Source organism: Nuphar pumila, chromosome 3 (genome assembly GCF_984573655.1).
Source record: "Nuphar pumila chromosome 3, dmNupPumi1.hap1.1, whole genome shotgun sequence".
Lineage (NCBI taxonomy): Eukaryota > Viridiplantae > Streptophyta > Magnoliopsida > Nymphaeales > Nymphaeaceae > Nuphar > Nuphar pumila.
Window position 1 is genome coordinate 28,006,155 of NC_143251.1, and position 14,343 is coordinate 28,020,497.

General features: G+C 40.7%; 1 protein-coding gene across 1 annotated transcript in view; it reads right to left on the reverse strand.

Moving 5' to 3' along the window:
- LOC149842411 (Tetrapyrrole (Corrin/Porphyrin) Methylase) overlaps positions 1-13,186 on the reverse strand; it is a 44,552-nt gene extending 31,366 nt beyond the window's left edge. Inside the window, exon 1 of the mRNA XM_089999141.1 lies at positions 12,865-13,186. The gene's annotated coding sequence lies outside the window, so the exon portion shown is untranslated. The remainder of the gene's footprint in view (positions 1-12,864) is intronic.
- Between the last annotated feature and the right edge of the window lie 1,157 nt (positions 13,187-14,343).

The following is a 14,343-nucleotide window of genomic DNA, read 5'->3' on the forward strand; positions in this document are numbered from 1 at the left end:
AGTTTGACAACTTTGGGCACGTTAGCGAGGAAACAAGGATTTACCATGGATGATCGGCAATTATACTTAGGAAACCATTTCTTCTATTAAAAGAAAGTGTCAAGTTTGTACAAAATCTGGATTCCTCTAGGAAAATCGTAACAAAAACCCAAAATGTCCAGGAAAAGAACTACGAGCAGAAACAGTGGATCCTGAGGTCATCTCGCAGTCGTGTCATCGCCTGTTATGCACCTATTCATCACTTGTACCCATGAAATGGGTTAGTTTTGCGAAAAACTAGTAGGTGAGCACATGAACAGAAAGAACTGAATAAAACATAAATAATTAATGCAGAAAACAATAACTAAGTCTAACATAGATATTATACATATCAGGTAAAGAACTAGCAAGAATATGCAGGAATGATCACATTTAGGTAGCAAGCTGAAAACTACTGAGACACTAGTAAGTCATATGCTAAAATTTATCACAACACAATTTTCAAACAGTGTGGACAGGTTAATTTATAGATCGATAATAGCTGGCCTGCGGGTACACGCAGATGTAGAAACAACTGAGACTAGTTCAGGCGTCTGTTATTCTATGTACATTTGAATAACCCAAATAGCTAGTTGAGTCTACTCCAAAGGGGACGACTTTCAGTCGAGAGAGGATTCCTTAAAGGCTAGAAAGTGGCAACGGATGCATCCTACTTCTGCAAAAGTTCATGTGATCTACCCACCTAGGATAATGTCTGGTAGTCCCATCCCCTAACTCCAATGACCGGAGAAGCCGGATCTTTGGCCGTGGGTGGTTGTTAACAACCTATCCATTGGAGTGTGTGTATCGATCTGTCATCTCCCTTGACAGATTACAAGGAGTGAATAAGTGTGTCAGGGGTAAATTAACTAACGACTCATTCTATATGCTCTGGTCTTTTGACCAAATGAGCATCTTGCCTGTGAAGGCGATCCCATTTTTATGTGTTTCCAACAACGTGCGCAAAGCACTAATCGAGGTCATAAGACCATCTTATCCAATCGTCATAGTACTAACATGCCTCGCATGTTCAAGAGTACACTACGAAGAAAGGGATATAGGTCATCAATAGGAGCCTCAATAGTGTGTTTCGCAAAGATATAATGTTTTAGAAACTTATTTTAACATTCTAAATCTTTCTAAACGATCAACAACTTGCCTATATATGGCATGCAATTTTCTCGAATCTCGCATCCGATAACGCAGTGTCTAGATGCTACGCAAGTCTCGACACTGGTCTCGGAAAACGGGCTTCGCAAAAGAACCCATCGCCCATCAGCTTGATCTTGCTCCAAATCAAGGATTTTCCTGAAACATATCGGGTATACGAAATAGTAAAAAAGGTACTCCTCCCGAATACGCTGAGTCGGGGAGGCTTAGATGCAAAGGTGCATCATTAAAAAAGGGGGCTTAAACTTTACGGGCAGAACTGTGCAATCGAAGAACTGAGAACCTCGCAAATGACCCAATTAACTTCGAGGTTGCATCGTTTAAGCCTCAAATCCACCACGGTTGCGAGAGCGAGAGTGGTGGGGGCCAAAGCACATTCCATGAGGTCAAAACAGAGTTACCGGAAGCGCCTAGGCAAAAGGGGAAGCGCGCTTCCCCGAAGCGCGCTTCGGAAGCGCGAAACGTCGCGCTTCCGAAGCGTGAGGGGAAGCGTCCCCCTTTTTTGGGAAGCGCGCTTCCCTTTTATGGGAAGTGCGTCCCCCTTTTATGGGAAACGCGCTTCCCATAAATGGGAAGCGCGCTTCCCCCACGCTTCCCCCACGTTTCCCCCACGCTTCCCCCACGCTTCCCCCTCGCTTCCCCATTTTTTTCATTTTTTTCGCTTCCGGTTCTCTTCCTAGGTCGCTTCCGGTTCGCTTCCTAGGTCGTTTCCGAGACGGTTCGGAATTTTCTTCTAAGTGGTCCCACGCTTCCCCGCTTCCTAAATTTTTTAAAGTGCCTCGCTTCCCGCTCCCGCTTCCCGTATCGCTTCCCGCTCCCGCTTCCTCGACTGGTAACTCTGGGTCAAAACCATGGAATTCTATGTGAAGAATGCAACAGGAAAAAAGCATGTGTGATGGCAAGGCGAAAACGAAAGACAATAATGCGAAAAGCAGGAGCCTGGGCGCGAAGCACGACGGCAAAGCAAAATGACTAAAATAAGAACTGCGAAAGCAAAGGACAAGGATCGCGAAACCGCGTCTTTAAGCAAAAGAACATAAAGCAGTAAAAAGCCTGGGCACAAAGCACAGTGACAACAAGAAACAGGAAATGCGAAAGCAAAGGACAAGGATCGCGAATCCGCGTCCTTGAGCAAAAGAATAGGAAGCAGTAATTGTGAAAGCAAAAGCCTGGGCGCGAAGCGCGACGGCAAAGCAAAATGACAGAAAAAGGAAGTGCGAAAGCAAAGGACAAGGATCGCGAAACCGCGTCCTTGAACAAAAGTACATGAAGCAGTAAAAAGCCTGGGCACAAAGCGTAGCGACAACAAGAAATAAGAAATGCGAAAACAAAGGACAAGGATCGTGAAACCGAATCCTTGAATTAAATACATACTTATATACGTATATGTATATAAATATACCCTTTGATCTTTAATTATCTAAGCTTGATTCAATTATTTAAGTCCTTATACAACTTCCCCGACCTTGGGGTATTGCGAGGAAGAAGCCGTTTACGAGCGCAGGTGATCGTTGGTTCTGTTCGCGGGGTGCGAACGGGCTCCGTTGCGCAACTGCAAATATGTGATATTAGCATAAAATATAAACGAACAAGCAAAGGACAGGAAGAAGACTCAGCTTCTTCGCAACACAAGGCAGGGGTCAACGACCCCTGCTAACTTGAAAAAGAATGGGGCAGGGTCCAATGACCCGTGCTGCCAAAGGAACAGGTGTAGGGGCCATCGACCCCTGCCGGGTTTCAAAAATAAGAGGGGTAGGGGCCGTCGGCCCCTGCTGGGTTTTCAAAAGAGGGGCAGGGGCCTATGGCCCCTGTCGGATATTTGGAGTTGGGTAGGGGCCATCAGCCCCTGCCAGAATGAGAAGAAAGGGCAGGGGGCGATGGCCCCTGCCGGGAAAATGAGCAGAGAGAGGGAGCGCAGGGGCCAAAGGCCCCCTGCGGCATTTGGGAGAGGAGGCAGGGGCCACTGGCCCTTGTCAGGCTTGAGAAAAAGGGCAGGGGCCATCGACCCCTACTGAATTTTAAAAAGAAGAGGGGCAGAGGCCGATGGCCCTTGCCGAAAGGTAAGCAGTGAGAGAGAGTCGCAGGGGCCTTTGGCGCCTGCCTGCAGCTATCAGGAGAGGAGGCAACGAGAGGGCGGGGGAAAGGATAAATAGCCGAGGGGACGCACCTGGGGGCTGCCGGAGAGGGGGAACCGAGCTGAGAGCTCACCGGAGAGGAGGGAGGTCGTCGGGCTTGTTACGACAATGAAGCCTTACATGATACTTCAAGTATAAGGTTTTGATGATGAGCAAGTGAAATCAACTGCATTTCAGCTAAGGCAATGAAGAAATTGAAGAATTCGATAAAGAATCTTTGAAGACTAGTGTGCAAATGTTAAATTCATTAAAAGTCTTAGATTCTTTAAAGAGTCTTACTTAGAGTGCATATTTAGGTTGCATTTTACCTAAAAAGTTTTTAGAAAAACTTTTCTAAAAGAACCCTTCATGAAAATCTTTTTAGAAAACTCTTTTCTTAAATTTTCGTGTTTATTAGTCGACCAATAGACTCACCAGTCGACTAATCCTTTCGCGCCATATTTTCTAAAAAGTCATTTTTGTCAAATTAGTCGACCGAAGGTTTTATCAGTCGACTGGACAGAATGTCTGTTTTCTGGAAAAATTTAACAGCAGTCGACTAATGACTTTATCAGTCGACTGGACAGAACATGTTTTTTCTGGAAATTTAGCAACAGTCGACTAATGCTTTTATCAGTCGACCAGACAGAATGTATGTTTTTCAGAAGATTTTAGCAGCAGTCGACTGAAAAGTTTTTCAGTCTACTGATGATATTATCAGTCGACTAATTTTATCTCTAGTCGACTAAGTTTCAAAAGTTCAGATTTTCAAACAGCTCGATAAACAGATCAGTCGACCGACGATAACTGTCAGTCTACTAATAACTAACTACTGTTTCAGTCGACTAATTTTGTCGTTTTTCCTGAAACTTCAAAAAGGCGTGTCTTTTCATTTTTCAAACGTTTTGATCGTTCAAAATGGACTGTTTTGACACCCTTTCATACCCTCAACGTATGAAAACTTTCAACTATAAATATGAGTGCATTTTACACTCAAAAGCACTTTAATTCAATCAATTTGAATCAATTACTCTTTGCTTTTCACTCATATTCATTTTCTCACTCACGTGATATTTTTCACTTCAGTTTTTCACCCAAATTCCTTTGAGAGATAGTGAATTCGTGAGTAGAGTATTTCAACAACCTCAAAAGCCAATTGCATCTCATTTGCATTCAAAAGAATGACTCATAGGTTGTATTGTAAGTTGTTACTTATTTCCTGTAAAAGGAAGGACTTCTTGGTTTAAAGGAGTTGTTTGCTTTCAGTAGGTGTGTTACTGAAAGTGGGACCAGATTTGGTCTATATGATCTTGTAGTTACACAAGGTTGATAGTGGAAATCTCAAGCGGGTTTTGCTTGGGGACTGGATGTAGGTCGGGAAAGACCGAACCAGGATAAATTCTATGTTCTTTGTATGTTTGTTTTTCAAATTGCAAAATCCGTCAAAATTCCGCAGACAATTTTTAAAAGCACTACTCACCCCCCTCTAGTGCTCGTTGCCTCGATCCTACTGCACTTTCAGGGCTGCCTCGTCGAAGAGGAGGAGAAGGGGAGTCGAGCGGGAAAGAGAGAAGAGACGGGGGGGAAGCTTTGAATGCTTCCTCCTTTCCCCTTTTGCGTCCTTTTAAAGACGAAGGGGGGGGGGGGGGGGGGGCGACGTGGTTTCGATGACGATTGTGAGGGCGACGAGGGTCACGCCGTGGGGCTTTTTGCCGGCAAGGGCAGCCATTGATCGGCGGCATCCTTGCTGATGTCGCCGGGGCTGCCACAGGACTGGCAGGCGCTGCCATGCTCTTCAGCCATCGGACGGCAACGCCGTGGATCGTCGTCGTCGGGCGACGTCATCTGACAGGGAGGTTGACGCCAGACCGGCGTCACCGTGGGGTGACGCAAGTCGCCGGCCATCGGACGCCGGTCGCCGTGACGGCGACGTGGGTCGCCGTGGAACCGAAATAAGGGGAAAACCCCCCTTTCAGTTTCCTCGTCGCCCTCACAATCGTCATCGAAACCACGTCGCTGCCACCACCGACATTTCTACCAACACCCACATTTCTGCCACCAATCCATAGACAAGATCTCTGCCCCCAACTTCGAATTCTTGCTCGTTATCGACGATTCATGCTTCTCTATGTCCATGGATGTGCAGAAGAGGTCTTCTTGTTCCCTCTCCTCCTCCACCACCAACGCTCATCTTAATGAAGTCGGCACTGAAAGGCATGGCGAAGAAGGCGGTCTTCTGCTCAAACCCAGCGAGGTCGTCAGAGATGACCCGTAGCTCGGTCTTCGATCGACATCTTCTTCGGGGCACAATAGTAAGGGTAGAACCATTCATTTACCTGCCTTGAACAGTTTCCATCAGCACAAGATTAACATTAAGGACTAATGTGCAATAGTTAAACAAAAAGGAGGGGAGTTTTAATTTGCAAATCGATGAAAAGGCGGGGACTAATTTGTAAAAGACCTCTTCTTTGAAGACCGACAAACCCTTGTCTCAAAACACATTTTGGTCAAGAGGATTTAATTGGATTCAACATAGGAGAAGAAATTTATGGCACACATATGGCTGACGACACCCATAGGGTACATTTGAAAGCAAGAAAACTATTATAGGGTAGAAACTTTTGCTTATGAACACTTTGATATGATATATTTTTTAAATTAAAAAAAAAATTGCTTGTTTGGGGGTAGCATGAGAAAAACAAAATAGAAAATCTTTAAAAAATGAGAGAGAAGAAGAGGGGGGTGATGGTGGAACTTTTCCGAATCAGTTTTTCCCGTGGTGAGTGATGGTGGGTGGTGATTGTGAGAGGAACGGTGGTAGTGAAGATGGACGATAGCAGGTGGTGAAATGGAGAAAGGGCTCACAAAATTTTTCTTCCACCCCTATAGAGGATAGAGGAATGTTTTCTATAAAAAGTATAGTTTTTTTAGCAAAACTTTTTCAGTGAAAGTCTTTAGTTTGGAAGGGTTGAAAAATTCGTACCAATTTTTAAATTTTGTATCACTTTCCCTACCTATTTCCTACTTCCAAACATGCTCATAATGATTGCTTCAGCAAAGGTTCCTCGTTATATATATAAAAAAAAAATTATCATTCACACAAACTTGGACGAGTGTACATAATCAAAGCAGTTGCACAACGAGCAGGATTCATATCGTCTCTAGGTTGGGACCCCCACTCGGAGCATGTTGCTGAGTAGGGCCGGTTCAACCCAGGGAGTGTGCCAACCATGTTAGATATGTCATAGATGCTGGTCAAAACCCAACGTATCATTTCTTATTTGGACCAGAACTCCGTTGATGTGAGCTCATACAATGTAAGAGGGTAGTTTGAGTAAAGGTATAATTGGAAGACTTTAAAACGTTAACCATAGCTGTGAAGGTCCTTATTTGTCCTTTGTCGGAAAAGTTTGGTCTATTCCAGGCATTTTGGAATGGTGGTACCTGACATGAAATTTAAAATAAAATATGGATCTAGATCAGAAAATTACCCCCAACGAAAAACCAACGTTTTCTTTACCCTCAAAGCCTCAAACCCTTCTGTCCTCTTTCATCTCCTTCCACTGTTGACGGCGACGGCGAGGGCTTCTCTGGCAAGGGCGACGGCGAGCACCGTGCAAACCCATGCACACTCTCTCTCTCTCTACGTAAACTCTAAAATTGTGGCTGTAAGGGGAGGAGAAGAGTTGTTTGTGTTATACACGAGTCATTTGCATCTATAAGGTTTTTATTAATGGGTTTTTGAACATTCCGATTTTTTTTTAATAATGTCGATGGGGTGGGTTTGGGCATTCCGAAAGTTCCCTGCTAATAATGCTTTAGAGATAATATATAGTTAATGAAATTTGCATTTGATTTTTGGGACGTTTGGACTATTTGATTTTGGGGCTTTTGATTTTATGCTAAAATGGGTTTTGTGGGGCTTCTTGTGTTTTTTTTATTTGCTATGTTTTTCTGTGAGTTGCTTGTGCTTAATGAGTTAATGGCTATGTTTTTATGTTACAATGTTATTTTTGGATATTGGCAAATGCTTAATGAGTTTTGTGGGGCTTGTTGGTTCTCCTGTTTTTATCTCTGTAGGTGCCTATGATTCAGTTGTTGTGAAGTTTCAATTATGATAGTGGTGTAATTCTATGTTCTGTGAAGTCAGCCAACTCTGTTTGTAAGTACGAGCAGCAGATAATTTCTCTCTAAAAAGCACGAACGCCGTGCGCCTCATTGAGTTTTGGGTCAAATCATTTAACCCAAATTAGGGGGAGCCCTGACTGATCAGGGCACTCCTCTCTCTCTCTCTCTGCCGAAAGGAGGAATAATAAGGTATTCTAGTCTCTCTCCCTCTGTTCTTCTTTCCCTGTTTTTCTTGAAAAATTGGGCCTGTTAATCAGAAAATTATTTTGTTCTTGTTAATTAATTATATATATATATAGTAATTCATTGATTTGTTGCTTACAACTATGTGTGGTGTATAATTTTTATAGGAGTTTTTTGTTTTTTAGTTTTGTTTCTCATATGGATATCGAATGTATATCACCAGTAACTTAAACCTTGTGAATTTTGTTGTACTTTCAATTTGTAAAAGTACATTAACTTAATAACTCTAGTTGTTGATATTTTATTAGTTTTTACTTCACAATTCACGCATTTGTTTCTTTATGTTGTATATATTAATTGTCTCATGTTTCTTGGTTAAATAATCACATCTTCTTTGTTGGATCAGTTACATTATTGTATTGTAGTCATTGCATGGAATTCGTTTTATAATTTTGTTTAGATTCTCTACTTAATATCCAATTATTAATTAATAGTACACAAATGATGCTTCTTTTTTGTCAACTTTTTATATATTTTTTTAAGCTTACGCCTTACACCTCGCTTCGTGAGCAGGTCTTACGCTTTGCTACGCCTCAACGCTATTCACAATATATATATGTTGTGAAGTCGCAGTATCTTTTGAAATTTTTTCTCGAATCCATATCGCATGCGTGAGTCACATTGTAAAACCCAGTTAAAAAAAAAATCGGACCCGGGTTGGATCCAAACCCGTCATGGGCTGACGGTGGGCCGCCCAGGGGACTATCGGGGGGCGCCTCCCCCCCCCCCCTTCGTCTTTAAAAGGACGCAAAAGGGGAAAGGAGGAAGCATTCAAAGCTTCCCCCCCGTCTCTTCTCTCTTTCCCGCTCGACTCCCCTTCTCCTCCTCTTCGACGAGGCAGCCCTGAAAGTGCAGTAGGATCGAGGCAACGAGCACTAGAGGGGGGTGAGTAGTGCTTTTAAAAATTGTCTGCGGAATTTTGACGGATTTTGCAATTTGAAAAACAAACATACAAAGAACATAGGATTTATCCTGGTTCGGTCTTTCCCGACCTACATCCAGTCCCCAAGCAAAACCCGCTTGAGATTTCCACTATCAACCTTGTGTAACTACAAGATCATATAGACCAAATCTGGTCCCACTTTCAGTAACACACCTACTGAAAGCAAACAACTCCTTTAAACCAAGAAGTCCTTCCTTTTACAGGAAATAAGTAACAACTTACAATACAACCTATGAGTCATTCTTTTGAATGCAAATGAGATGCAATTGGCTTTTGAGGTTGTTGAAATACTCTACTCACGAATTCACTATCTCTCAAAGGAATTTGGGTGAAAAACTGAAGTGAAAAATATCACGTGAGTGAGAAAATGAATATGAGTGAAAAGCAAAGAGTAATTGATTCAAATTGATTGAATTAAAGTGCTTTTGAGTGTAAAATGCACTCATATTTATAGTTGAAAGTTTTCATACGTTGAGGGTATGAAAGGGTGTCAAAACAGTCCATTTTGAACGATCAAAACGTTTGAAAAATGAAAAGACACGCCTTTTTGAAGTTTCAGGAAAAACGACAAAATTAGTCGACTGAAACAGTAGTTAGTTGACTAATAGTTAGTTATTAGTAGACTGACAGTTATCGTCGGTCGACTGATCTGTTTATCGAGCCGTTTGAAAATCTGAACTTTTGAAACTTAGTCGACTAGAGATAAAATTAGTCGACTGATAATATCATCAGTAGACTGAAAAACCTTTCAGTCGACTGCTGCTAAAATCTTTTGAAAAACATACATTCTGTCTGGTCGACTGATAAAAGCATTAGTCGACTGTTGCTAAATTTCCAGAAAAAACATGTTTTGTCCAGTCGACTGATAAAGTGAACTATGATAAAAATATGGTGATTATGACAGTTCAAAAGTGAACTATCATAAAAAGAAGAGAAGAATTTACAGCGGTTCCTGAGAACCACTTGTAAGAAATGATAACAAAAAATATGATGATTATGATAGTTCAATAGTGAACTATCATAAAAAGAATGAAAAAGGGGTTACAGTGGGGATTTGTTATGAACATCATATTGTTGTGGCACTTGGCGCGATTATGAACACGTGATGAATCACCGCAGTGGTATTGTGAAGATGGCTGTAAGAAATTACAGCAACTGTTGTTGATATGAATAATGGTGGTGGCTGTATATTAGTAGATGTAGCAGTGCCATGGTGACAGCATGCTGAAGATGGCGACAATGCGCCATAAGTGGGAACTACACAGCAATGTAGAGGCGTTGTTGTAAGTGTAATAAACGATGAGACGAAGCAGCAGGTGGCTGCTCGTGTACAGGCACTTAACCATGTAATGCACTGTGAACAACAAGTGATTCTGTATGATAGTGAAGGTGCTGGCGCGATTTGGCGCGTGCTGGGTGGTTATAACAGTGTAAGGGTGCTGAAACAGGGAAAGTAAATGGGCTAATAATAGTCATGTGGTGTGGGAATGCAGGTGAATCATAGTGGTGTAGGGAAGCGGTCATGGCCGAGGATACAAAATCACTGAGTCCAAGACAGAATTTTAAACATGGAATTTCCATAATGATAATGACAATTACACTTTCACTATATACACTTTTACTTAATTTATGGGCAGATAGATGAATCTTTAGATATACAGAGAATCGTGGCAAAGTGTAGACAAAAAGAAAAACAAAAAAAAAGAAGTTGGGATATACTTACCTTTGACGAATGACCCTTAACTTGGCCTGTGATAAAATATCTACAGTCATAGACCATCATATCCCAGACGCTTGCTACTCTGCTTGAACATTTCTCAGATTATGTAAAGAGCATAAGTTAATGATCTAAGAGTTACAGTGATTATATATATATATATATATATATATATATATATATATATATATATATATATATATATATATATATACAGCGAGAGAGAGATTAGTTAGGATCCAAACCTGAAGCGATAAATGAGTAGATGGAGTTACTGCCAGATTTAGATATTGATAATCATTGCCTACTTGGGTTCCATGGCATGAGCGCATAAGAGCCATTGATGGGGGGGAATACTCATAGGAGAGAAGGGCAAACTAACTTAAAACTACTATGTCAGAGACCAAACAGTTAATGAACAGGCTCAGTGAAATGCAAACCCATTTCCTTCTAAAGATTACCAGATTCCTCCTAAGACAAATACAAGACACAAAACTCTAGACTTTGATCGAGCATCCATGCAACAAATCTTGGGAAGCCGATTACACCTTTTAGGCACACTATGCTTCAACCATGGATCTGTCAGAATGACTTGAACTCCTAGGGAAGTTAATGAGTGCTTATAATCACTCAAATGGCAGACTAACTGTATACTGAAATGCCAAGAGTTGTTGTGGAAAGAGCAATTTAGTGGGTGGTTGATGCAAAGTTTGACATGCTGGTGATGGTACAACGTCATTGTGTATTGATAGTATAATGAACATGCAAGACGAAAAAGGGAATGACATATTGTGCAGCTAATGCTAACAAAGATATGGAGCTGGAGGTAGGGAGCAGGGGAAATGTGCCACCATATGTTCAAGCTTTCTGTAAGTGGCACCATAGCAGTGTAGTGGTAAGTGACAGGGGTGATGCACAATGGGATGCTATGTAGGTGATTAACTATCGCAAATCAACTAAGTATTCTAATTACGAAATCATTGAGTGAATCTAATATCAAACTAAGGAAGTTAGTTAAAAAAAAAGAAAAAGAAAAAAAAGAACTAATTGAATCTCATTACTAAGTGTTCTGATTATGAAATACTTAACAACTAGCTTAATTACTTGCTAATAACCAGTTAATTACTTAACTAGACAACTAATCAACTTTTCCTAACTAATGACCAACAATTTGTTTAATTAGTCAGCTAACGATATTGACTAACCAACACTGAAGATTATATTGAGAATTAAAACAATAGAGATCAGCAAAGAATACAGATAAGGAAAAGAGAGAGAGAAAAAAAAAAGGATTTCCTGTTCAAACTTAGCAGTAATCAGCAATGCTTAACAAAACTAATTCAACGATACTGAAGTTGCAATAGGCTCTTAACATCCAAAATCGTAGTGAGATTAGATTACTCACCAGAACTTCGAATGATAGCGGGAATCCAAATATGTATCGGAGATCAACAGCAAATCATAACAGAGGTCAAATGGAAAGTGATTCCAAAGATCAGTTAATATAACCAGATGCGTACCCCCAAATTTGCTCGGGCTCCTTCAGACACTGTTTAAGTGAAACGTTGGGTCGACAAATATAGCATTCAATAAGCCTGCAACTACCACTGCATCACAAACCTAAAGGTGCTACTGATTTAGATCACCTTCGGCTTTGATAATAAGATGATCCTTTCGGGCAGGAAGTCTTCTATTTGGACAACATAATTGGAGAAAATAACCATTCATATGACCATTTCCACAGGACATTCGGGTTAACCAACTTCTCTCTAATTTCTACAACAACAAAACTATAAAGAACACATGCTATTAAATCCTAAGGAACAAAATTATAATGAATCAACTCTCCCACGCGACATTTGCAGGGAATGGCTAGAGGCACTAGGAAACTAACTGTAGAAGTTACAGATGAGGATACTAAGAAGTAGCATCTGATGATGTCAAAATTACATACAGGCAAAAAGGGAAAGAAAGAGCTATTGAAACAAATGCAATAGCTAGATTAATGATAAGTCAGACCGATGCACGAAAGAAAAGAGAAAAAAAAAAAAGAGAAAGATTAAGTAAAGACTGAAAATCAAACTGGAAAGGAACATCAAACCCCTAACACAGCAAGGCAAAACGATGTAAATACCTCTTGTGGTTTATATCCAACAAGACTGAAACGATATAAATTCAGAAACACAATTGGAAGCAGCGCAAACTGGAACTTAAAATACATAACGAAATGGGAAATCAGAATGAAACAGAAAAAGTGTCCTGCTATACATGGGATGGCGATGACAACGATGGAATAACTAATTTATAAAAGATCAGAACAAATAAGATGATACTGAAAGAAATGTAACCCGGGAAAGGGTGAGATTCTGTCGCAAAATGCAAGTCGACGCTGCCACAGGCAGATCGACATTGCATCCCTTGCTTTAATAAAAGAAAATAATGAAAGAAAACCTAAAAGAAAAGAAAGGAAAGGGGAAATATGAATTTACAAAAAAAAAAAAAGGAAACAGAGTGAGGGAATGTTCACTCACGATTTGAGATGATCGGGTGATGCTTCCCCTGTGCGGAGGAGGATTCTTTCCTCTCGCTTCGTAGATGGAGCTGGCTTTGCTGCAGGGCCGGTCTTCCTTCAATGATGCCAAGAAGGAGAAGAAAGGGGGAGAAGAAGAAGAAGCCGATTGGGAGCCATGCGCGCTCTTTTTAAAGAGGAAAAGGGGAAGGTTCGGGAGGGTTTGTTGGAGATGGGCGGCCGGAGGTGAATTCGTTGGTGATGGAGGGCTTATGGAGGAGAGCACATGGGGGTTCCAGTGTGTCGTGGAAGGGAAGACGAGAAGGGGGGAGAGGCGAGAGTGAGGGGGCGGCGTTCTTTCGCCCCTTCCTCGTTTACGAAGGGTTTTCAAAACCCTAAAATCCATTTTTACAGAGGAGCCTCCTTGAATTTTCAAGATTTTACAAAGAGGGACTCCCCTTAAAAAAAAAAAAATTTGATTTTCTCGTAGCTTTTTCCATTTTGTTTTGGTTTTTTTTTTTTTTGTGTTATTCTTCTATTTTTTTGTAAAAAATCCTAAGATTTACGAGAAATAAAGATTTTAAAAACTGATTTTTTGTAATTTTGCAAAAATATTTACAAAAGAGAGTCTTTTGAGAATTCAGGTTCTTATTTTTGAATTTTTTCTCAAAGAGGGGGATCGGATCCAATTTGGATCAAAATTGGGTCAGAGCTAAGACTTTGGGTCCGAATTCTAACGAATCCAAGGGATGAATGAAATTTTTGGTTAAAAATTTACCCGATTATTCAGAGGGCGGAGGTCAAGGGCAAAAAGGTCATTTTTGGATTTTTGGGAAAATTTGGGGTGTTCACACAGCCCTAACTGTTCGGGTGTGGCTTCTCATGTGTGCCTTGTTCCCTGTGCTTGGATCTGTAGAGTCGACCTCTCGAGAATACATAAATTTATGTGATAAAAATATTACATAGTAATAATAACTAAAACAATGACAAAATTTTAAAAATCTAAATAAAAAGGCATGGCAAAAAACATAAGAGTTTTTAAAATAGCAAAATCTTCTAAATAAATACCCACGACCAACCAAAAAGCCCAAAATCGTAACAAAGACTTCATGATGCTAAACAATCCATAATACTTTCCCATACACCCATTTTAAACCTCTACATTACCATTAATGATTGAAGTGATGCCGCTTCTCTTGATGGCATTACTATGGTCAGACTGCTTGAGAGAGAGAGAGAGAAGTGAAACTGCTTTAAAGAGAGAGAGAGCACCATGTTTACTCAAGAGAGAAAGATAAGTTAGCCGAAGCGAGAGAGGTTTCTATTTTTTTAGAAGCTAGAGAGAGAATGAAAAAAGTAACCATTTTTATGCAAGAGAGAGAAAGATAAGTTTTAACCAAAGAGAGGGAGATTCCTATTTTTTAGAATTGAGAGAGAATGAAAAAAAGTAACCATTTTTACGCAAGACAAAGAAATATAAGTTTTAGCCAAAGAGAGAGAG